Raw genomic sequence first — 24,050 nt, 5'->3', positions numbered from 1 at the left:
ATAAGAAGAATCTTGATGTTAGATTTATTACCTGGTTTAGATTTAGAAAGAAGTAATTCTTGTCCTGTTCCACTTATCAAATGACTGTAAATTCAGTGATGATGTAAAATTCTAAGGCAGAGCCACTTATAGGTTTGACAAAGTGCCAGCTATAAAGTATTTATTGTTCTCAGTGGTTCTGCCTTACACACTTAAATATTTATCAGAAACATAAGCCCCTCTGATAAATGTTTCTGATCTTTGTGGCTAGATTTTTTTTAACATTTAGGTTTTTCATCAGAAGCCATGTCTATATTTTTATTATCTTAATAACTTTGAGCTTATAATTTGAAAAGGCAATATGTGAGTTTTAAAATTTTATTTCCTTTAACTTCTGCTTTTAAATGTAACATTTTTGAGGTAGTATTCTAAGTTACAGATGAAGACTTCCTTATTTTGCCATTGCTATAGAGATGGCTCAGCCAAATTTTCCGAATTTTATCCTTATGTACATACCAGATGAGAATTACATTGATGATGGTCTAGGTGTAGTCAGAGAAAATTTATAGCATCCAGGTATATTAGGTAATTGTTTTAACGCCACCTGTCTCCATATTTTGTTTCTGAAGGACACAGGCATAGCTAGTTTCTTATGCCCAGCATAGGGGAGACCTTGTTTGGGAGCATGGCTGAACTGGACCAGGGATTAGCACCTGCAGCAGAGAAAGGCAGCACTATCCTGGCTAGTGATCTGTGTGGAGGTATGTCAAGCATGAGAACCTCAGGAAAGAGAGATATTCTGCCTAAGAGATAGGAGACTGGACCTTGTTAGACTTTCTGAAGGCATTCAAAGGTGAGATGCACAAATGGTAAAGCAATCCAGAAGCATAGACTCTAGCAAAAGGAAAGCGATTAGTAGACTCTATAATGTTGCCAAAGCTGTCATATGCAAAAGCCAACCACTGAAATAAGAACAAAGTCACTGAGCAGTAGATATTACAGAAGCTAAAATAGAAAGTAGTGGAGCCATCAGGAATTTGGAACTTGACATTTCAGAAGACTAAAAGTGGGCTGGGTTGCTACAGTAAAGCTGTTGAGATTATTATTATTATTAGTTTGTTATTCTTCATACGGCAAACTAACTTCAACTATATTAAATTGGGCTTCTCACTCTTCCTCCAACGTCAAAAAATCTAACACAGCTAAGAAAATATAATAAATTTATAAGATCACAGAATTTCAGCTCTAGAGGGAATTTAGAGATGTCTTACCAAAATGTTTCTCTATTTATTTTTACCATGAAGATTTCAGCACAAGAGAGGATAATAACAAAGTCCCTTGTTTTGCTCTACCGGCTAATCATACACTGTGATCATAATTTCTTAAGGCCATATACATATTTTAAGTGATTGTTTCTTCCAACCCTGGTACAAAGTAGGAGCTCAATAAGTGCTTTTTGAAGAGCAAGTCAGCAAAATCTTATGGCATTTGAGAGTTTTGATTTGATTGCAGAGCTGGTTAGTTCTAAATAGTTAAAAGAAGGGATATGGTGAAAAAACAAAGGGAATAGACTTTTATTTACCCCTGCCTACTCTATTTTGCTGAAACTTTCTCTTCTGCACCCCACACATAACACTCTCAGACTCATGCTTAAATAAAGGGGTTATTAGCCTTGTTATCTGATTAAGGAGGTTTTATATCCATCAAAATTGGTCCTGGAAAATTCATTGCAGAAGGCTAGCATTTGGGGTTCAAAATTGCATGGGCAATGGGGCACTGACAGCATCCAAGTAATTTACAGTTAGGTATGCACATTTGCCTAGATTCATGGATTAAAAGTGGAAAAGGTTTTATGTTTGGAACATTTTCTGATTCAAGGATAAGGAAGGTTAGTGTGAAGCTAGGTTCTCTGACCCTCTGATGATTTACATGGAGCTTTCTGTATCAGTGTCATTTTCTTGAATATCAAAGGCTAAAGAGTATTTTGAATAAATCAAATCTTAAAAGAAGTCTCTGAGAAATATTACATATCTGTTGAGCAGGTTAAGAAGGAGACAATTAGTTGAAGCCAGGGACACTTCTTCAATTTTAGCCACCTCTGAAGGACCAACAGTGAGAGCGATCAAAGTCACACCTGCCACTTTGTTTTAACTTTCGGTTTTGTTTTCCCTTGAGATAAAGCCTTCAGAGCCAGAATAAACAATTCTGCAAAATAACATGTAGCAAAGAAAGAATTCTATTTCTGATCTTCATCTGGGGTTCATCTTAGGAGTTACAAAAATAAATCCTTATTTTTGGACAAATTCTGAATTGTGGTCTGTATTGGAGGGTTGTGTTCCTTTTGATAAGAAGCTTTCCTAGTCCACATTTCATACAAAAGGACTGCTGAGAATTGAGATGACTTATGACACATTATTAAGGACTTGAGTTTAGCAAAGAGAAAAACCCAGCCATTTCCATACTGCTCTGCCTTGGAGAAGCAGGAAATACTCCAGGTCAAGGGCATATGCAAGGGCAAATTCTATTCGTTCACAAAATTATTTTACTCACAATACCAGATGGGATTGTTTGGATTCTGTATGACACAGCAGTCCTTCCTTATTTACTTTTTATTTTTTAAGTTTTTATTTATTTACTTATTTATTATTTTTAAAATTTAATTATTTTTTATTTACATCCAAGTTAGCATATAGTGCAACAATGATTTTGGGAGTAGGTTCCTTCATGCCCCTTACCCATTTAGCCCATCCCCCCTCCCACAACCCCTCCAGTAACCCTCTGTTTGTTCTCCATATTTATGAGTATCTTCTGTTTTGTCCCCCTCCCTGTTTTTATATTATTTTTGCTTCTCTTCCCTTATGTTCATCTGTTTTGTATCTTAAAGTCCTCATATGAGTGAAGTCATATATTTGTCTTTCTCTGAGCAGTCCTTTAAATTCTAGAACAAAATAAATCCTAAAGAAGGCAAAGTCAAGAAAAGTTTGGAGTCCTTATTTGTGTGAAATGAAAGAAAGAATAAGAGAGTTAGCTGACGATCCTGTAACTATGTGAACTTTGTATCATGCACTGTGTACAAAAACAATTTCAGATGTTGAGATGTGTATGCTAAAGGAGATCTTAAAATTGTCCTTCCAATGTTCAGGATTGCTAGCATTTGTGAGGGAAGTCCTATGCCTTCCCAAGGAGATAAATAAGATCATCTTAATATGCTCATAATTTTTTATGAGCCAGACCTTTGTTTTAAGAATCCGTTCTAAAGGACTCCGGGGACTTTGGCTATCTTATCCTAACTTAAAAGAAGTCTGGAATTTGAAAAAGGCTCTTTCTAGTTTGATAAATTCTCATTCTGCATTAGCTGAGGAAGTTTTCATTCTCCTTGACCTAGGGTTATTCTTGAGTGTTGGGGGACTGACTTACATGCTGTATGAAGCTTCTTGAGAGGATGTTAGTATTCACACAAGATGTGGGCTATGATTTGAGACCTTCCCCAGTTCCAACAGTCAACAGTACAGGGCAAATAGGATTGGTGAATACTGAAATTCAAACTAAAAATTGCCTCTTTAATTGCTTACTTATGTGGATGCTTGATATCCATTAATTGTTGCTTTTAAAAATTGAGACTATATCCGTACATCAATCCACCCTATATGTTTTGATGCATTTCAAAATTAAATTTTCTGGTATAGATTCCAATCAGTATCCCTCATCAAACAAGCACTTTAACATAATGCGTGCTAGAATTTAGTATTTGTTTTTTTTGTTTTTTTTTTTTTTCAGTTATGATTAAAGATAGTGGAATTCTCTTCTGAAGTTTACGATTTGATGATTTTGGCAAATGTATACTCCCTTGTAACCCCAGCAGAAATTTCCTTTGCACCCTTTCCCAGGCAATCCCTGCTTGTACCCCACTGTTCTGATTTTTTAAAAATGTTTACTTACTTTTGAGAGAGAGAGAGAGAGAGAGAGAGCGTGGTAGAGGGGCAGAGGGGGGACAGAGGATCTGAAGTGGGCTCTGTGCTGAAGTTGGACGCTTGACTCACTGACCCAGGCCCCTTGTTCTGATTTTTTCAGGATGGATTAATTGTGTTGTTCTAGAACTTCATAAAAATAGCATCATTCATATCTACACTCTTTGTAAGATTTTCACTGAGCATGTTTTTGAGACTTCATCATATTGTTATAAGTATCTGTGGCTCATTTATTTTCATTGTTGAGTACTACCTCAAATGTAATGACTAATTTGTTTGTCCTTTGTTGAAGGACACCTGTTTTCAGTTTTTGACCATTATGAATGAAGTCGCTACAAGTCTTTGTGTGGTTGTATGTTTTAATTTCTCTTGCATATATACTATGGAGTGGAATGGCTGGCTGGTCATAGCAAAGGTGCATATTTAGTTTTATAAACATTTTCCTGAGTGAAAGGGAATGATATTTTTCCTAATTGTTACTGTAGACTCCCATCTGTAATGATTTTAATGTTTTAATTCTCCTATGCCACATTCTACTCTGAAGACGAGTATAGGAATATTGTTTTCATCATAGTATAACAATCCAGGGCTGAGCTGGGAATAGGGTCAGGAAGCAAGTGTTCTGAGTTAATTCAGAGCCCTCTGTGCATTACTGTAGTCGCTTCTGGATGGGTGGGAAGGTAGCTGTATTATACTACTGTGAAATAGTTGACAGACTAAGCTCTATCCTATACGAAATGTATTAGAAGAGGCTAAACATAATGTATAGTAATGGTGTCAGTGTTTTCACTAAATTTGTAAGACTTATTGAAGACATTAGTAGCTATACGTGTAGAAAACTATAGACCCAGTTCTATAGGTTAAGTTCATACACCTTGGATTTCTACTCATTAGGTTCAGCGTATATTTTGTTCCTCATTGAGTTCATGCTAGTCCTCTATAAACGTCTGAACAAAACCCTGATTTATAAGTTTGTCGATTTTTTAACCATAGAAACTGGCTAATATATGGTAAGATTTGAGCCATGGCATGTCTAATGTATAAGTATATTATTTCATACATAGGAAAAAACCTTCTAAACATGATGCATGCTTATGAAGTTTTCACAAGTTAGAAAATAATATATGTTTTTCTAATTTCTCTTGATTGGAAATATGATCATTGGAATTTTCTAGATGTAAGTTTTTTTTTTTTTTTTAGATGTAAGTTTTTAATGACCTTACTTATACTTACCTAAGTTATTTCCCACTTTCCCCCTTGACTTTTTAACTCTAGGATTCTTTTTTACCAGGGCTATTCTGAAAGGATCTTTGTGATAATCCAGGAGACTGTCCCTATTTTAAGGTCAGCTGATGAGCAAATCACTTCCATCGTCAACTTTGCACTGTTAAGAGCAGAAACTTCAAACACTGGGTCTGTCATTTTCTAGGGTGTCCTTTAGTATATCCCGTTTTGTCCTGGACAGATTGCAAAAGGGATCCTCCACTGGGTGGGACAATTAGAAAGTGGTGCCAGGATGCACAGGTTGTTTGGGAAATAAAGGACAGATTTCAGCACCACCTCCCTAGGGTATAGCCTGTACACAGCAGCTTCCTGGCATTTTCTATAGACTGACTCCCATGTTTCTCACCTCTGCCTTAGACTTTATTTGTTCCATACTCTGAGCCACCAGAGGGAGACCTGTGTCTTTTGAAGTTCCCAAGGGCCTAGTCTAGCATTGAGAACAGAATAAACCCTCTGGACCCTGTTCTGCTGAGATCTGTGGGTGGCAATACAAAACTACTATCTTTAAACAAAATTTAAGCATTTTTAAATAAAAATTTACAGATTTAAAAGCCATTACAAGCAATCTTAGTTTATGGTAATTAAAAAATAAATGAGGCTTCAATCTTCTATGAGGAATCAAGGCCAAGTGCCCTGTTATCATCTGTGTAGGCCTAAGGAACCCAGACATGGCCAGGAACCTTTGGAGGAAGAATTTCTCTGTATCCCCATTAACTCTGACTTCCAGTTTCCCTGAATAAAGTAAGTGTCTGACATTTTATGAAGACAAATTTTCTCAATAGGGTTCACTCAAAGTAGGATTTCTCCGCTTTTAGCTCTATTAAGCTTCCTGGACACTTTGAGGGTGAGAGTTCTAGACGTCTTGTAGTCATTTTGTTATTCCACAGCTGCTCCTAAAACCAGACATATTAAGGAATGTGTCGAGGCACAATGTCTAGGACGCATTGTTGAAAGTACAAAAAGGAATTTGGAAAGAAGTTTTAGGACACTAATGACAAACATCATGTGTTTCCCAACTTTTCTTGGGGCTGTTTTTAAATGGAAAGTTGTGATACTTTGTAGCAATTCCTAATGTGTCACTCTATTAAATACTCTTCCATTTGTCATGGGACAATAGTTACCTCTATAGGTAAGAACATCTGCCTTCCTGGAACTGAAGGTTTGAAGCATTAGACCAGCTGAACTAATTCAGGAAAAGGGTGTGTGTGTGTGTGTGTGTGTGTGTGTGTGTGATAATAATAGACCTTAAAGAACCTTTAATGATGAGATCCTGAAATTGTTAAAGGTTCTTTTGGATCTGTGAAAAAGTTCAATTCAAATTACTTGGAGCAGGAAGGAAATGTGATAGCTCTTACAGCTGGAATAGTTCACATGCCTGAAGGAATAGCGAAAGGAACTAGAACCCCACATCCTGGAATGGGTCTTAGAACCTCTGGACTCTCTTTTTCTACCCAGCTTTTATCTCTGCTGGTCTCTGATAGGCTTTGTTCTGCATAGAAGGCCTTTTCAAATAATGGAGAAGATGCCCGCTGGCAGCCCCAGAGTCCTACCTCCTAGACTTAGCCTAGTAAGAACCCCTTTCTGCCAGTCCAGTTCTAAGAAAGCACTCTGGTCTTCCTTACATCCTGCTTAAATGCTGGCACCAAAACCTTTTCTCTTGCCAGAGCGAGGGGGCACTACAGTGTGACAGGTTTTAATTGTTAGAATTCAGAGAGGCTGGGAATAGGGTGAGGAGAGCAAGGCAGGGTCATGCAATTACAGGGACAGATACTGTCTTTCTTTAAAATCATCGTACTTTGTTCAAAAGTCTGGGGCAAGCGGAAAATAGAAGAGTAAAAGTCATGGATGCAACTTGGTAGGCTTTAAAAAGGCTAATTTGATACTCTTCCTTTGCCTGAGTTTAGTTGAGAGCTCGATACTGGGTAGAAAGTACAGACTTAAAAACATTGCTTCCCCCCACAACCCCAGATGAAGCTTTTGGAGAAAGTGGTTTAAATTTTTTTAATGTTTATTGTCAAGAGATAGAGATTGAGAGCGAGCGAGCGGGGAAGGGGCAGAGAGAGAGGAGACACAGAATCTGAAGCAGGCTCCAGGCTCTGAGCTGTCAGCACAGAGCCCAATGGGGGGCTGAAAGTCACAAGCCAGGAGATCATGACCTGAGCCAAAGTCTGACACTTAATCGACTGAGCCACGCAGGCGCCCCTGGAGAAAGTGCTTTAGAAATGATCCATTGACACCTCCACATCTGCCCTCACGCTTTGGATTCATGTGGGACAGCACACTTCAAGGGAGGAAAGTGGCGGTGTTTAGGGGAGTTCCATTTGCCTGGATCCCTGGTTTGCATTGATTTGCGGCATCAGGAACCAAAATCTCTGATCTTCATTCCTTACAGATCTTCATAAATTAACACCACCCACCAAGTGCTTCAGTTACTCCTGATTCATGGAAAGAAAATGGGGCAAGAGATGAGGTGTGCTACCAGAGGTCTCTACCTGATACAAGGAGTCAGGGAGACAAGCTTCCATGAATAATGACTTGAAGGCCCCTATTCTTCATTTACCCTCAACTATTTGAAAATCCCATTTTCATCAAGTAAAACTGGCTCTGTAAGTTGACTCTGGAGTGAAGGCTAGCATTTATATTTCTGCTTAAGGAAATGCTACACATCTGAACTTATCCACTTCCCAGCTATTGTCAAGGTTGTAAAGGCTGGTGACTACTGAGTGCCTATTCCATGAAATTGTTCAGTGACTTACTCTGGTTTGGAGTCTTGTTCAAAGTATCTTAAAGTCCGGTGGGGAGGGGTTATTAGTGAAACCAGATGAGTCATTTCATGAACTCAATCATTGCTCCAAAGCAGAGAAAGGAGACATTAGAGCAGAAGAGGCAGTACCGAGGGAATCTTCATGAAGGAGATACACTTGAGTTATCCCTTGAAGGAGTATTCCAAAAGCAAAGGGAACAGCATGGGTAAAGTTACATGGCATGGAGTATACACATAATATTTGGGAATTGGGAAGACATTTGGCTGGTTGTGTATCTAGTAGAAGAAGGTTACCAAAGCAAATTACCAAACATATTAAACACTTTATATAACACAAACTTTATGGTGCTTTTCATACGTCATTTAATTTAATCTCTATGGGGTTGGGACTAGCTTGTTTCTTTAATGAGGAAGCTGAAACCTATGGAGGTTAAACAGTGTTTTCTGACCACACAGGTAATATTTAAGACATAGGAATAACATGCAGATCTACTTGACTTCAGTTTTCATGCTCTTAACTTCTGCAGTGTGGTGAAGCCAAGGAGAGAAAGGCTGAATAGAGACAGGCTAAGGAATCTGTCCTTAGGTTTGCTCAGTTGCTCACAAGGAGGGAGAAAGCAAAAGGAGATTGTTATTATGCAGGATTGGTGCACTTGTGTGTTTAAAAATTTTTCCTGCACGTTGAATATTTATTATGAATCACCCACATTGTACATTTGTAACATAAGGTATAGGTAAAGAACGTGAATAGAGCAAACACAAGCCTTGATCTTGTATTTGTCTCATAGAGGCAAGAGAGACTAACCAATCATCAGGTACTAAACACAATATAAAATTAAGTCTCCTAAAGAAAACACAGGATGGGGCGCCTGGGTGGCTCAGTCGGTTGAGCGTCCGATTTCAGCTCAGGTCACGATCTCGCGGTCCGTGAGTTCGAGCCCCGCATCGGGCTCTGGGCTGATGGCTCAGAGCCTGGAGCCTGCTTCCGATTCTGTGTTTCCCTCTCTCTTTGTGCCTTCCCCATTCATGCTCTCTCTCTGTCTCAAAAATAAATAAATGTTAAAAAAAAATTTTTTTTTAAATTAAAAAAAAAACCCACACACAGGATGGTAGAAGCATAGTCAGGTGAGGGCTTTGGATGCTTACATAGAAATAGGAGAAATAGGGAGATACTCATTGAAATAACCTCTCATTTACAACACAGCAATTTCTATTTTTACACTTAATTGCAATAGATTACCCAGTGTTCACCACTAGATGTCACTGTAAGACTAAAATTAAATTACTGCTTGGTGCTCCCCTGCGGCACCCTCCACCCATATATTTTTCAGCGAATAAGTGGATTAGAAAGTATTAAGAAGGGATACATTTAAAGGGGGGGGATGTTAAAAAATGAATGATATTATCCTAAGTACATCTTTTATTCTACTGCATTACTTTGGAGAACATTATATTGCAGAAAAAGAAAGTGATTCTCAATAAGTATATGTTTGGGGCTAATATTTTAAATTAATTTTGGTTTAAAAATGTATTCATTTACCCCAAAGTAGGATTTTAGTTTTAGACCTAGACTTTGGGTTGTCCATTTGAGATGGTATTTTAAATTGTGGTTTTAATCAAAAGAAAGCAGATGTTAGACATGTCCTGTGACTACTGCTGTCCACATTTATGAGAACAGCATATCTTCAGAGTGTATGGTGTTTGTGAGATGTTCGCTTCCCCCGCCTATATTTTAGTTAGTTAACATACAGTGCAATATTGGTTTCATAAGTAGAATTCAGTGATTCATCACTTACATACATGTGAGATGTTCTTTTGATTCTGTAGTTTCAGTGAGTTTAATAAAGGGAGCTCAGCTATTCAAAGATAACTTGCTTTGTTAAATTTCACAGAATTTCATTGCTTAAATTATGTGATGAAGATTTTTCAAAAGACTCCAACTTCATTTTTTCCCCTTCCCTGTGATAGCCCTTGCATTAATACACAGATTTTTACTTAGGGTAAAATATTCAGGATTTTGGATTTCTGATTTGATTTTTTAATATTTCAAAATGTTAATATCGCTCTGTCCCTGCTCAGATACATGAATCCCTTCTCTCTTTCCTTCCATTTCCTGCTATTCTTTGCTCTTCACCTGTCTGGCTCGCTGGTGGAACACTTCCATTGCAGTGGCCTCTCTGCTGTATTCATGGCTCGCCATGACCACGTGAGTAGTGTGAATGGTTCTTCTCCTTATTCACTCTTGTAAATTTAGTTTGTGATGTGGTCTTATCCTTTTCTTATCGGTTTTCTTTCATAGCATCTTTCATTAACCTTTGATAACAATAAAGAAGATAAACACAACAATAGTTTATTTCGTCTATTTACCTTTCATATCATATTTGTGACTATGTGACACCAAAATGACTGGCTGACAAACTAATTTAGGCCAGCTGCTAGTTTTTACAACTTCTGGTCAAACACATGGGTTGATACTTATTCCCAGTGAAAAGACTGAATATTTGGATTCATGTGGAATTAGCCTTTTTTGAAAGTTTCCCAATTTTTAGTTGTTACTACCTGCTGGTTGTTCCATCCATTTCCTACTGCCTGTAGGGGAGTTTCTTTCTTACGGTTCTGAATTTTTAGGACTGCACGGGACATGAGAATAGGGCTTCTCATTAAGGCTATTGTTCAAGTTTGCTATTACACAGAGTTTTCTTTTTTGCAAGCACACATAGGAAGAAACCAATATACCTGAGATCTAGATATAGGTTAATATAGATATAGATATAGATTAATAGATTAATATAGATTAATATAGATACAGATTAATCCCTCCCCTCTTTTTGCAAAACCTCACTTTGTGCCGAAAGGCTACATTAAAATTTTTCCTTCCATATAGTCTACATACAGAAGTTCTACAGAGATGACACATACAAATTATGCAACTTCTCTTTTTTTTTTAAGGTTGGAGTAAATGAATGTTGGCATTTAGCTGTTGTCAGTATTTTTACCCCAGGGATATTTAGCAGGAACAAGAATCAGCACCCCAAATATGATTTCTGCCATATAAGTATACACTTTTTTTTCTTAGTCCTAGAGACTACGTCATTTCACCTAACATTTTGCTTTTTTTTATGTTTTTATTTTTGAAGGAGAGAGAGAGAGACAGAGCATGAGTGGGGGAGGAACAGAGAGAGAGGGAGACACAGAATTCGAAGCAGGCTCCAGGCTCTAAGCTGTCAGCACAGAGCCTGATGCGGGGCTCGAACTCATGAACTGTGAGATCATGACCTGAGCTGCAGTCGGAGGCTTAACTGACTGAGCCACCCAGGCACCCCCTAACATTTTGCTTTTTTTAGGTGTGGCCGGTACTGGCTTGTTAGCGAGCCTGATTATCTGACCAGTCAGCTTGAAACTGCCTTCTTTCTTCTAAAATAAGAGGGAATAAGTTTTGAATGTTTTATCAATAATCAAATAACCAATATGCAGAATATCAGGAAACATGAAAGCTATGACCAATAGTATACAAAAGAGAAATAATTAAGAAATCACACAGTAAAGTCAGCCAGTTATTTTATTTTTTTGAGAGAGTGAGTGGGGGAGGGAGAGGGAGAGGGAGAGAGAAGCTTAAGCAGCCTCCACGTCCAGCATGGAGCCCGACACGAGGCTCAATCTCATGTAGAGATCATGACCTGAGCCAAAATCAACACTCAGACGCTTAACTGCCTGAGCCACGCAGGTGCCCTTAAAGCCAGTTATTAAGTCTTATTTAGACACTTTAGAGTAAAACAGACCAATTACAATTTCTGTTGGAATTAATCCATCTAGTAGAGTCTCCTGTCAACATTCAGGGAACTCTAGGTCATTGTGGCTCAAAGCGTGGCCCACAGACCAGCAGCATCAGCGTCACTGAGGACCCTTTGAGAAATGTAGACTCTCAAACCCCATTCCAGACCTACTGAACCCTAAGTAGCAGTGCAGCAAGATATCCAGGTGATTCTCATACCTGGTGATTCTATTACGGTTTGAGAAACACTGGTGTAGGTCATGGTTAGAATTAAGACTACCTTATCTGTTTAATTCATTTGCTTCAAGTTTTGAATACTGGAGTCCCTCTTCTTTCTCCTCCTCCTCCTTTTTATTTGTTTTCATAAAACATTTGGGCGAATATTGTTAAAGAAATAAGTTTCAAAATTTTTTTGAGACAACAGAAAAAAAAAGGCACTTTTCCCAGGTCCAGATTGTGATTCACTGAAAGGGAAAATATAAAATAGCTCCAAATGCTTTGAGTAGCTAATACATTACTTGAACATTGTTCTGTATCTGACATTGTTCCCCAAATAAAACAATTAGGCAAAAAACTCCCATTAAATTCATATTCTTTAACTTCTTATTGTGTTTCCTGTCCCTTCCAACTGTGAAATGATTTCTTCAGTCTCTTGCTCCCATGCCTCACCTCTCTCCCCCCGTTCCAGGTGGTAACAGTTTATGGAGCATGTTGCTGTGTTAATACCTTGTTAGGGTGGTTTCAGCTGTTGGGTCTTTGAGACGTCAATGTCAGGACTATTTTACTATAAACCCTTGACAGGGAGGGAAAATCTGGGACGTGCCGAACCTGTACCTTCTCACACTACAGGAAGCTGTACAACTATAGACGTCTCTTCCCATGATGCCTTGTTGCTGGCTGGGTAAGTAATTAGAACTATTCTGCTTCTAGTCAAATAATTAGGACAATTTTAAAATTTATTTAAAATTGTTACTGGGCTAGACATGGCATCACAGGGTTCTGATAGTATTTTAAAATTTAGTATAGTCAGGCATAGGGGATGAATATTATAACCTTTATTTTTAACAAGTGACACATTTTAGAATTTATGACAAAGAAAAATAGAAAAACTTTTTCTCCAGTTTTATCATACCAACATATTGTTTAAAATTGTCTAACTTGATTAGGATCTTTTAGTTTGGCAGTCGATGTTTTAGAGTTTAAAAATAGCATTTTAAAATATAACATTAAGAGTAAAGCATGAAATTGTGGAATCATTCTGTTGTACACCTGAAACTAATATAAAGCTGTATGTTAATTATACTTGAATTAAAAAGATAAAAAATAACATTTTACATATTAAAATTTAAAAATTGCAGCATAATTAATTGAAAGCAATTTTTTTCTTTGTTTAAAAAACCTACATTGTTCAGATCATCAACTCAGGAAAGAAGGATAAAAACATTTTCATGGTTCGAATCTAATATAATCCAGTTTCATCCCAAATGCAGTGTATTTAATTTTTTTTTCTCCACAAAGGAAAATGTAGTGTGAAACGTGTTTTTCTTTTTTTTTTTTTTCACACTCTTTTTTGGTTAATTTAAACATGCAATTTGGTCAATTTTTACTCTTGCTTGCAAGGTTAACTATAGGTCAGCACTGTTTGTTTCTTTAATATTGACTTAACTCTGACTGCTGTTGACATTTTTTAAGGTCTATTTCTTTTAATACTACATAATTTAAGGGGGAAAATCAGGACTAATTAGTTGTTAATGAGAAACATGTATAATGAGAAACAAATGTAACATTAATGTCATGTACAATGTATATCTGTGTGGTTTAAAAGGTAGGAACACGGTCATTATTCAAAATTAGGGAATAAAATCATTGTAATAATTACTAGCAGATGTGTTGTAACTTGTGTAGCCAGTCAAGATTTCTTTAGATGAAGTGTTGCAGCCTTTGATAGTATGCATTTGATGTGGGTTTTTTTGGAAGGGCTTATACATTTTTTAATCAAAATCTTTTTTAATCCAGCTGCCTGGCATCTATAGAAGCTTGGGAAAAATTTAAGCTAATGTTCTGCACAACTTTGTTATTTCCTCAGCAGCCCAGAGATGGTTGTTGACACTCCGTGATGTTTGGCTGTGGCAGCCCATTATTCTGCCAGGTTGCCGTATGCTCACGGTCTAAGGAGCATCCTGTGAGTCTGAACTTGCAGGCTTACAATTGCGTGTTCACTACTAGAGACTGCTGAACTCCACACAGGTGCGGGATGACCTCACAGATTCCCGGCACACCTGAGGCTGAGCGTCTGGACCCACTGGTTCTTAGCCTTGTGTGTGTGCATTCTGTGACGCTGAGCAACGGCTCAGGTTCGAACGATAGTCTTTCCACTTCAGGGAAGTCTAGATGGAGGCAGCTCTGAAACGTCATCCTGTGAAAACAGTGCATGAAAAGGACTATGTGTCTTGGCTGAGGTGGTGAAAATGTGAGGATGAGGGTGAGGAGAGCAAGGAAGGGAAGACAAATGGTGAAACAACCAAAAAAAAAAAAAAAATAGCACCAGGTGTGAGGATTTAACCCTTAAACTTTTGAATGGTTTCTACCCAAGTAGGTGATAGTAATAAGAATAGTTATAGTCCCGTTCATCCATCCACTCATCCATCCACTCATCCATCCAACCAACCAACCAACCAACCAACCAACCAACCAACCAACAGATATTTATCATGTGTACTCTAAGTGTTGGAGCAGAAGTTAAAGCAGTAGATAAAACATAGGCAGTCTCTACTCTCATGAGACTTATGTTCTAGTGAATAATAATATCTAGTATTATTCAGGCTTATTGTATTCTAAACACACTTCTAATTATTTTAAATATGGTATGTCATTTAATCCTCATAAATTGTTCTAATTGAACAGATAAGAAAACTCTTTAAAATATGCCATCACTAATAGTAGACATGAAACCCCATCCTTCTAGAAATAGGTACTTGTTAGAAAAATGTTTTTGATTGTTTTAATCAAATAAACATTCAAGCTACTGGAAGAAATATGTAGAGATCAGTTAAAGTGTAAGAAAACATTATATAGGTTACATATAAAATATAGATATATATATATATATATATAAATAAATACTATAATATATAAATAAATGTTACATATAAAAATATATGTATGTAAACATTACATGTAAATGTATATATGTAAAGAGAAATATCTCCAATATAATGTTAAAATTAATTCTTTAAAAAAATTTTTTAAACGTTTATTTATTATTAAGAGACAGAGAGCATGAGCATGAGAGGGGCAGAGAGAGGAGGAGACAGAGAATCTGAAGCAGGCTCCAGGCTCTGAGCTGTTAGCACAGAGCCTGACGTGGGGCTTGAACTCACAAACCGCGACATCATGACCTGATCCGAAGTTGAATGCTTAACCGACCGAGCCACCCAGGTGCCCCATAATATTAAAATTAATTCTAATAAAACAAATTTAAGGGGAAGGGCAAGGCTCAGAGTATGTATAGAGAGTATGTTTTACACTTATGTTGGAACCAGTTACTAATGGAATCCTAGTAAAGGATACTTTTTTCAAAGTTTTGGTAAATGGACCACTTACATCAGAGTCACCTGGATGTTTGCTAAAATTGCCAGTGGGGTGGCATTTCTCTAGACATAGTGTATACGCATAGCTGGAGGCAGGGCTCAGGAATCTGCATTTTTCACCCAATCTCTAGGTGATTCGTATTCATTCACATTATAGTTTGAGAACCACTGATAAAGAGTATCATTTTCATGGTCTAGTATTTCACATGATCTCTATTTGACATTCTCAAAAGTTATATTGTCAGCTGGTGAACATCTGTCTATAATTCTAACATGAGCTTTAATAGTACATAATAACATACAGTATCCATTAATGTTGAACAAGGTATGTATTCTCTGGCATTATGAAACCTAGAATACAGTGTTTCTTTCTATGTGTTATGTCTGAACCAGTGGCATAAATTTCATTTTTTGTCTAACTTTATCTCTGATGGATGTTGTCTGATTTAAGCTATCCAATCCTTTTTTATTGGCTCCTGCTTTTTCAGTATATCTTCAATCTGCTCTCCAACTTTCTTTCTTTAAAGTTATTTTGAAAATAATTGTTTTTATAAGAGTAAGGACAACTAATTACTAATCGACTCATAATCTGGATCATTGCATTATTAAATACACATATTTTTCTTTTTATTCAAATAACAGTGGCCTAAGGTAACAATGTTAAAATCTCAGTGGCTTACCACACGTGAAACTAAGTTCTCGCTTATGCTAGTAGCCTAATGAGAGTGTGTGTGGCATTGCTTCTCACAGTTGCAAAGCATCACAAGCTCACGGAGGCTCTGCTTCTTGAAGCTGCACTGCTGAAATATGTGGCTTCTTTGATGAAGGTTGAGAGTTGAGGTGTCCCGTATGGACTTTGAAATGCTTTGGTCCAGAAGATGCCCATACCACTTTACCATTTCCTTCCACAGACCCATAACCATGGGTCATGTGGCATTACCTAGCAAGAGGGGGGCAGGGAAGTGTGAGGGAGCATTTGTGTATTGGTGGGCAATAACATGCTTGCTGTATTTTTGTACCTTTAGATTTCTGGTTTATTTCCACACTGGTATGAATGAAGCAGATGTGAGTTATTGTATTTCATTTAACCAGGATGGAGGCAGAAAGAAGACACCTTTGTTAAAATACATTGTTATTTGTGTCAGTAAAACAGTGAAAATAATTTTCTTTTTCTAAAGTTTATTTTTGACGCGGCGGGGGGAGGGACAGAGAGAGAGAGAGGCAGGGGGGTGGACACACAATCTGAAACAGGCTCTAGGCTCTGAGCTGTCAAGACAGAGCCCAATGTGGGGCTTGAACTCTTAAAGGCGAGGCAAGATCATGACCTGAGCTGAAGTCTGACGACTTCAACTTGAGCCATCTAGGTGCCCCTAAAAACCATTTTTCTTAAGCCCCTGTGGTAAGGTACTATAAAAAAATACACATGATGTGTAAGACACAGAAGTAGAAAAATTGTCATGCAAAGAGAAACAGAATACTTGACCAAATGTGACCCAAGTGATAATTAAAAAAAAAAAAAGTTTTAATGTTTATTTATTTTTGAGACAGAGAGAGACAGAGCATGAATGGGGGAGGGTCAGAGAGAGGGAGACACAGAATCTGAAACAGGCTCCAGGCTCTGAGCTGTCAGCACAGAGCCCGACGCGGGGCTCAAACCCATGGACCACGAGATCATGACCTGAGCCGAAGTCGGCCGCTTAACCGACTGAGCCACCCAGGCACCCCCCAAGTGATAATTTTTAATCCAACAAAAACTTTTTATTTGAATTTGAGAGGGGTAGGGAGAGAGGTAGAGGGAGACAGAGAGAATACCAGTAGTCTCCAAGTTCAGTATGGAGCCCAACTCAAGGCTTGATCCTATACCCTGGGATCATTACCTGAGCTGAAATCAATAGTTGGGTGCTCAACTGACTGAGCCACCCAGGTGTCCCCAACAAAAACTTTTTATTTTTATTTTTTTAATTTTAATTTTTTAATGTTTATCTTATTTTTTATGAATATAATTTGTTGTCAAATTGGCTTACATACAACACCCAGTGCTCATTCCAACGAATGCCCTCCTCAATGCCCATCACCCACTTTCCCCTCTCCCCCACCCCCATCCACCCTCAGTTAGTTTTCTGTATTTATTTATTTATTTATTTATTTATTTTTTAATATATGAAATTTACTGTCAAATTGGTTTCCATACAACACCCAGTGCTCATCCCAAAAGGTGCCCTCCTCAATACCCATCACCCACCCTCCCCTCCCTCCCACCCCCTATCAACCCTCAGTTTATTCTCAGTTTTTAACAGACTCTTATGCTTTGGCTCTCTCCCACTCTAACCTCTTTTTTTTTTTCCTTCCCCTCCCCCATGGGTTTCTGTTAAGTTTCTCAGGATCCACATAAGAGTGAAACCATATGGTATCTGTCTTTCTCTGTATGGCTTATTTCACTTAGCATCACACTCTCCAGTTCCATCCACGTTGTTACAAAAGGCCATATTTCGTTCTTTCTCATTGACACGTAGTATTCCATTGTGTATATAAACCACAATTTCTTTATCCATTCATCAGCTGATGGACATTTAGGCTCTTTCCATAATTTGGCTATTGTTGAGAGTGCTGCTATAAACATTGGGGTACATGTGCCCCTATTGCTGGGTCATAGGGTAGGTCTATTTTTAATTTTCTGAGGAACTTCCACACTGCTTTCCAGAGCGGCTGCACCAATTTGCATTCCCACCAACAGTGCAAGAGGGTTCCCGTTTCTCCACATCCTCTCCAGCATCTAGAGTCTCCTGATTTGTTCATTTTGGCCACTCTGACTGGCGTGAGGTGATATCTGAGTGTGGTTTTGATTTGTATTTCCCTGATAAGGAGCGACGTTGAACATCTTTTCATGTGCCTGTTGGCCATCCGGATGTCTTCTTTAGAGAAGTGTCTATTCATGTTTTCTGCCCATTTCTTCACTGGGTTATTTGTTTTTCGGGTGTGGAGTTTGGTGAGCTCTTTATAGATTTTGGATACTAGCCCTTTGTCCGATATGTCATTTGCAAATATCTTTTCCCATTCCGTTGGTTGCCTTTTAGTTTTGTTGGTTGTTTCCTTTGCTGTACAGAAGCTTTTTATCTTCATAAGGTCCCAGTAATTCACTTTTGCTTTTAATTCCCTTGCCTTTGGGGATGTGTCGAGCAAGAGATTGCTACGGCTGAGGTCAGAGAGGTCTTTTCCTGCTTTCTCCTCTAGGGTTTCTCCTTAGAGGAGAAAGCAGGAAAAGACCTCTCTGTTTTCTGTATTTAAAAGTGTTTTGTGGTTTGCCTCCCTCCCTCTCTGTTTGTAACTATTTTTTTTACCCTTCCCTTTCCCCATGGTCTTCTGTTAAGTTTCTCAAGATCCACATATAAGTGAAAACATATGATATCTGTCCTTTTCTGACTGACTTACTTCACTCAGCATAATACCTTCCAGTTCCATCCACATTGCTGCAAATGGCATGATTTCATTCTTTCTCATTGCCAAGTAGTATGCCATTGTATGTATAAACCACATCTTCTTTATCCATTCATCAGTTGATGGACATTTAGGCTCCTTCCATAATTTGGCTAGTTTAAAGGGCTGCTATAAACACTGGGGTACACATGCCCCTATGCATCAGCACTCCTGTATCCCTTGGGTAAATTCCTAGCAGTGCTAATGCTGGGTCATAGGGTAGTTCTATTTTCAATTGACAAAAACTTTTTAACAGCAAGGCAATGCTAACAAAAAGGCATATTGGATAGGCACTACAAGAAACTGCATAAGATAGTTAATGAGTACTTTTTATAAAACTACCCTGTTGCGTGAGCACAAGTTATAGCAGTGAATAAAACAAAGTCCCTGCTCTCCTGGAACTTAGCTTTAAAGCATAATAATGGCTAACCTGTATTTAGGCTTACTGTTAGTACTTTTGTTACTTATTTACATATTTCATTTCATCCTTGTAACAATCTCATGAGGTTGTTGTAATTTTTTTTCACCCATCTACTGATTTAATAGGTTTCTTTTTTTTAATTGTATTTTTTAAATTTACATCAAAATTGGTTAGCACATAGTGCAACACTGATTTCAGAAGTAGATTCCTTCATGCCCCTTACCCATTTAGCCCACCCCCCCACACCCCCTCCAGTAACCCTCAGTTTGTTCTCCATATTTAAGAGTATCTCATGTTTTGTCCCCCTCCCTGTTTTTATATTTTTTGCTTCCCTTCTCTTATGTTCATCTGTTCTGTGACTTAAAGTCCTCATATGAGTAAGATCATATATTTTCCTTTCTCTAATTTCTCTTAGCATAATACCCTCTAGTTCCATCCATGTAATTGCAAATGGCAAGATTTAATTCTTTTTGATTGCCGAGTAATACTGCATTGTATGTGTGTGTGTGTATGTATGTGTATGTATATATATATATATATATATATATATATATATATACATATATATATATATATATATATATATATATATATATATATATATATATACATACCACATCTTCTTTATCCATTCATTCATGGATGGACATTTGGGCTCTTTCCATACTTTGACTATTGTTGATAGTGCTGATATTAACATTGGGGTGCATGTGCCCCTTCAAAACAGCATACCTGTATCTCTTGGATACATAGCTAGTAGTGCAGTTGCTGGGTCGCAGGGTAGTTCTATTTTTAGTTTTTTGAGGAACTTCCATACAGTTTTCCAGAGTGGCTGCACCAGCTTGCACTCCCACAAACAATGCAAAAGAGATCCTCTTTCTCCACATCCTCACCAACATCTGTTGTTGCCTGAGTTGTTAATGTTAGCCATTCTGACAGGTGTGAGATGGTATTTCATTGTGGTTTTGATTTGTATTTCCCTGATGATGAGTGATGAGCATTTTTTCATGTGTTGGTTGGCCATCTGGATGTCTTCTTTGGACAAGTGTGTATTCATGTCTTTTGCCCATTTCTTCACTGGATTATTTGTTTTTTGGGTGTTGAGTTTGAGAAATTCTTGATAGATTTTGGATACTAACCCTTTATCTGATATGTCGTTTGCAAGTATCTTGTCCCATTCTGTCGGTTGCCTTTTAGTTTTGCTGATTGTTTCCTTCACTGTGCAGAAGCTTTTTATTTTGATGAGGTCCCAGTAGTTCACTTTTGCCTTTGTTTCCCTTGTGTCCAGAAATGTGTTGAGTAAGAAGTTGCTGCAGCCAAGATCGAAGAGGTTTTTGCCTGCTTTCTCCTCGAGGATTTTGATGGCTTCCTGTCTTACATTGAGGTCTTTAATCCATTTTGAGTTTATTTTTGTGTATGGTGTAAAAAGTTGTCCAAGTTCATTCTTCTGCAAGTCGCTGTCCAGTTTTCCCAGCACTACTTGCTGAAGAGACTGTCTTCATTCCATTGAATATTCCTTCCTGCTTGATCAAAGATTAGTTGGCCATACATTTGTGGGTCCATTTCTGGGTTCTCTATTCTGTTCCATTGATCTGAGTGTCTGTTTTTGTGCCAAGAGGTTGTTGTAATTTAACCGGGGATATTAAGATAAACTTTGAGGAGATAAGCATCTTCTTTTAATGGATTTTTTTATTCACCTGAATCAATAGTAAGCTTAGAGATGTTTGGTTGGACCATATGAAATTATCATTTTTATAGGTCACCAATGATCAAATATTGGCAATTTCATGCAATTTAACCTAATAGTCAAAATTTCTGGAAATTATTATCAGAACAAAAATAGGCACTATCATCATCCATTTATCATGTTAATAGCATTTACTGAGTTCTTCAGTGTGTCCACCATTGAACTAACATTTCACATGTATTTTTCCATTTAATTCTAGACTAGTTTCTTTTTTTTTTAGTGGTTTTTTTTTTTATGTTTTTATTTATTTTTGAAGGAGAGAGAGAGAGAGACAGCACGAGTAGGGGGAGGAACAGAGAGAGAGGGAGACACAGAATTGGAGGCAGGCTCCAGGCTCTAAGCTGTCAGCACAGAGCCCTATGCGGAGCTCAAACCCACGAACCGCGAGATCATGACCTGAGCCGAAGTCGGATGCTCAACCGACTGAGCCATCCAGGCGCCCCTAGACTAGTTTCTTATGGCTCATGCAAACAAATTACCACAAACTTAATTGTTAAAAAAAAAACCCCAACAAATTTATTATCTTATAATTGGAAGTCAGAAGTCCAAACAGGTTTCAGGCCTCTTTCTCCATCTTTAAAGCCAGTGATTCCATCGCTCTGAATTGTGATTCTGTGGTCACAGCTCTTTCTTTGATTCTAAAGGACCCCTTGTGATTACTTTGGATCCACCTGGATAATATGAGATAATCTCCCTACTTGCCAAGGTCCTTAACTTAATTGCTTCTAAAAAGTCCATATAAGGTAACATAGCCTTGTGTATAAGGGATAAGGATGTTGACATGTTTGGTGGCCACATCTTCTAATATAATTCCATGTAGTAGGAACTATCATCCCTGTTTTATAGATGAGAGAGGCTGTAAGCCTATTTACAGTCTCATTAGGCAATGATGGGGCGAAAATGAGAACAGACGTATCTTACTTAAGTGATTCTACTCTACCAGTGAAACCAAGACAACAAACAAAACCGTTCTAGGTGTTCACTTACAGTTCCAATAAAATAATTCAGTCTGGCAAGTCTGAAGCAACTTACTCTGATGGAGCAAAAAGAAGGCCATTCTCGCCACAGTTATTTTTTTATGGCTTGAAAGTTTTTTCTTCCATGCTTAAGAGTGTGAAGCCCTGGGGTTTCAAGATATCTGGGCTTTTGAAGAAAGTTAAAGTTGCCACTTTCACAAAAATTTGAATGCTCTTCTGCCCTGCTGAGAGCACAAGTCAGGTTCATTAATTTCAGAAACCATATCTACCCTCTCTCTGCCTCCTATCCAAATGGAGTATTTTATATCAGATACCTCTATCTAGTCATATGTGTCTTTGTCACACACATTACATCTTACACACTACATACACTTCAATATGTAGTAATAATTTTTAATTTAAATCGAAACAGAACCTCTGTTTATCAGGCTTAATCTGAAAGCCCTGCCTTAAAATGATCACCATCACACTCCTGCCAAAAGCATGGGTGAAATGGTTGATATTGAAAAAAATATAGGACTACTTAAATTATTATTTTCTCTAGTTCTTTAATCACTATTATTATTTAAAAAGAAGACTGCATCAAATGCACGCAATAATAAAGCCCTTAGCTGTTACCATTTAAAGCAATGGTATTATAAAGAGCAGTCCTGCATATTTTGCAGAACTGTTTCTTGAGTACATACTTTTACTCCTGTCCACACCCTTCACCACTGTTCCTCACTCTGCCCAACACAGCCACTGCCTCCTGCTCTGACAGACTGAGTACATTTTTCATGTAATTGAATGTTCTTAACAAATATTTACAGGAAAATTCCTCAAGGTCAGTAAGAGATAAGTGATTCATCATCTTTCCTTTTATTTCTGTGACTGCCAGGAAACTCAGGGCCTAAATTGGCACTAACTTGTAGAACAGCTTCTATTCTCTTTTTGTGTGAATTCATGTTTGTTGTATTACTAGCCAAACATATGTGTGTTTCAAATTATTTAACAAACATGGGCTTGGTATGTGTTTTAAGGAAATAATATTAAAGTAATTTATAAGCTACCACATAAAGCTTCTGGTGAGTGCTTTCAGTCTAATGATTTCTAAAAGTGACGGATTTGGGAAGAGAAGGTCACCATCCCTCCCAGTCATCCATGGGCAGAAACTCAAAGTGGCAGGTTGGCTTTAATTCTTCAGGAATTTGATGATAGGGCATTATCCAGAATTCTGATTGTTATTTCTGTGATTTGGTCTGCCTGAAGCTTAGATAGTGAGATGTTAAAGTTCAAAATTTCAGAGAGGTAGAACATATAAAAAGGAGTCTGAGTTGCCAAATGGCCTGACATACTAACAGCATCTTATAGGATTGTGGGTAAGCACATATATACTGATTCTAAAACGTGCCATTCTCGTGTGTCAAGACATACACAAGAGAATGGTTTTAAGTCCAGAATACATGTCAGTGGAGGTCTTGTCATCAGTGCTCTGGCGTAATGCCTGCAGGTGGTAAATGCTTCATAACTCCTGTTGAATTACTAAGGACAAATTTTAAATAGTGCACACCTTTGAAAGTAGTTGTGTTTCATAAGTAGTAAAAACAAGATTCAGAATTTGGTTGTTTGTGGAATTGGTGGTGTAATAATGCTTTGGGACATTTATTTGGAAAATTCCTACTGCTTCTGGTGCAGGATTGGTAACTAAAGGGGGACAAAGAAGTGTTATTGTTTATGGATTCTTGGTAAGAAGAAACCAAGTTGGGGGAAAAAAAAACAAAAAAGAAGAGACCAAGATGATGAGGACCAAGTGATGGAATGAAGCCTGTTTCTCTGACTGGTTTATGGAACTGGTTTTGAGTCCCAAGGAGAGAAGTAGATGAGGAACCATGTTATGGGGACGTGGTGATACTTTGGGGAAAAGTTAGGCTCATTTACAGCCTGGGAAACAAAGTATCATACACTTTTGAGCTCTAGAATGCAAGTTAGTATGCTGAGGGTCTGGGCTGCCGGGAGTGTGACAGCCATCTTCCACAGTGCAGCCTTCTCATGGAGGGCATGGGTGGCAAAGATTGTGGCTCAGAAATCCGTTGAC

General features: G+C 37.9%; 1 long non-coding RNA gene across 6 annotated transcripts in view; it reads left to right on the top strand.

Moving 5' to 3' along the window:
• Window positions 1-24,050, top strand: part of LOC132681176 (uncharacterized) — a 233,327-nt gene that overhangs the window by 120,051 nt on the left and 89,226 nt on the right. For 5 of the 6 annotated variants that reach the window (XR_013556082.2, XR_013556071.2, XR_013556077.2 and 2 more), the window contains 3 exons: window positions 609-740; window positions 5,239-5,291; window positions 7,624-9,001. This is a non-coding gene — a long non-coding RNA (uncharacterized LOC132681176). Of the gene's footprint in view, window positions 1-608; window positions 741-5,238; window positions 5,292-7,623; window positions 9,002-24,050 lie in introns of those variants that run through there. The other variant, XR_013556072.2, reaches the window with a different exon arrangement.

Source organism: Panthera onca, chromosome A1 (assembly GCF_046562875.1).
Source record: "Panthera onca isolate mPanOnc1 chromosome A1, mPanOnc1 haplotype 2, whole genome shotgun sequence".
Lineage (NCBI taxonomy): Eukaryota > Metazoa > Chordata > Mammalia > Carnivora > Felidae > Panthera > Panthera onca.
This window is presented reverse-complemented; position numbering and strand designations above follow the sequence as displayed.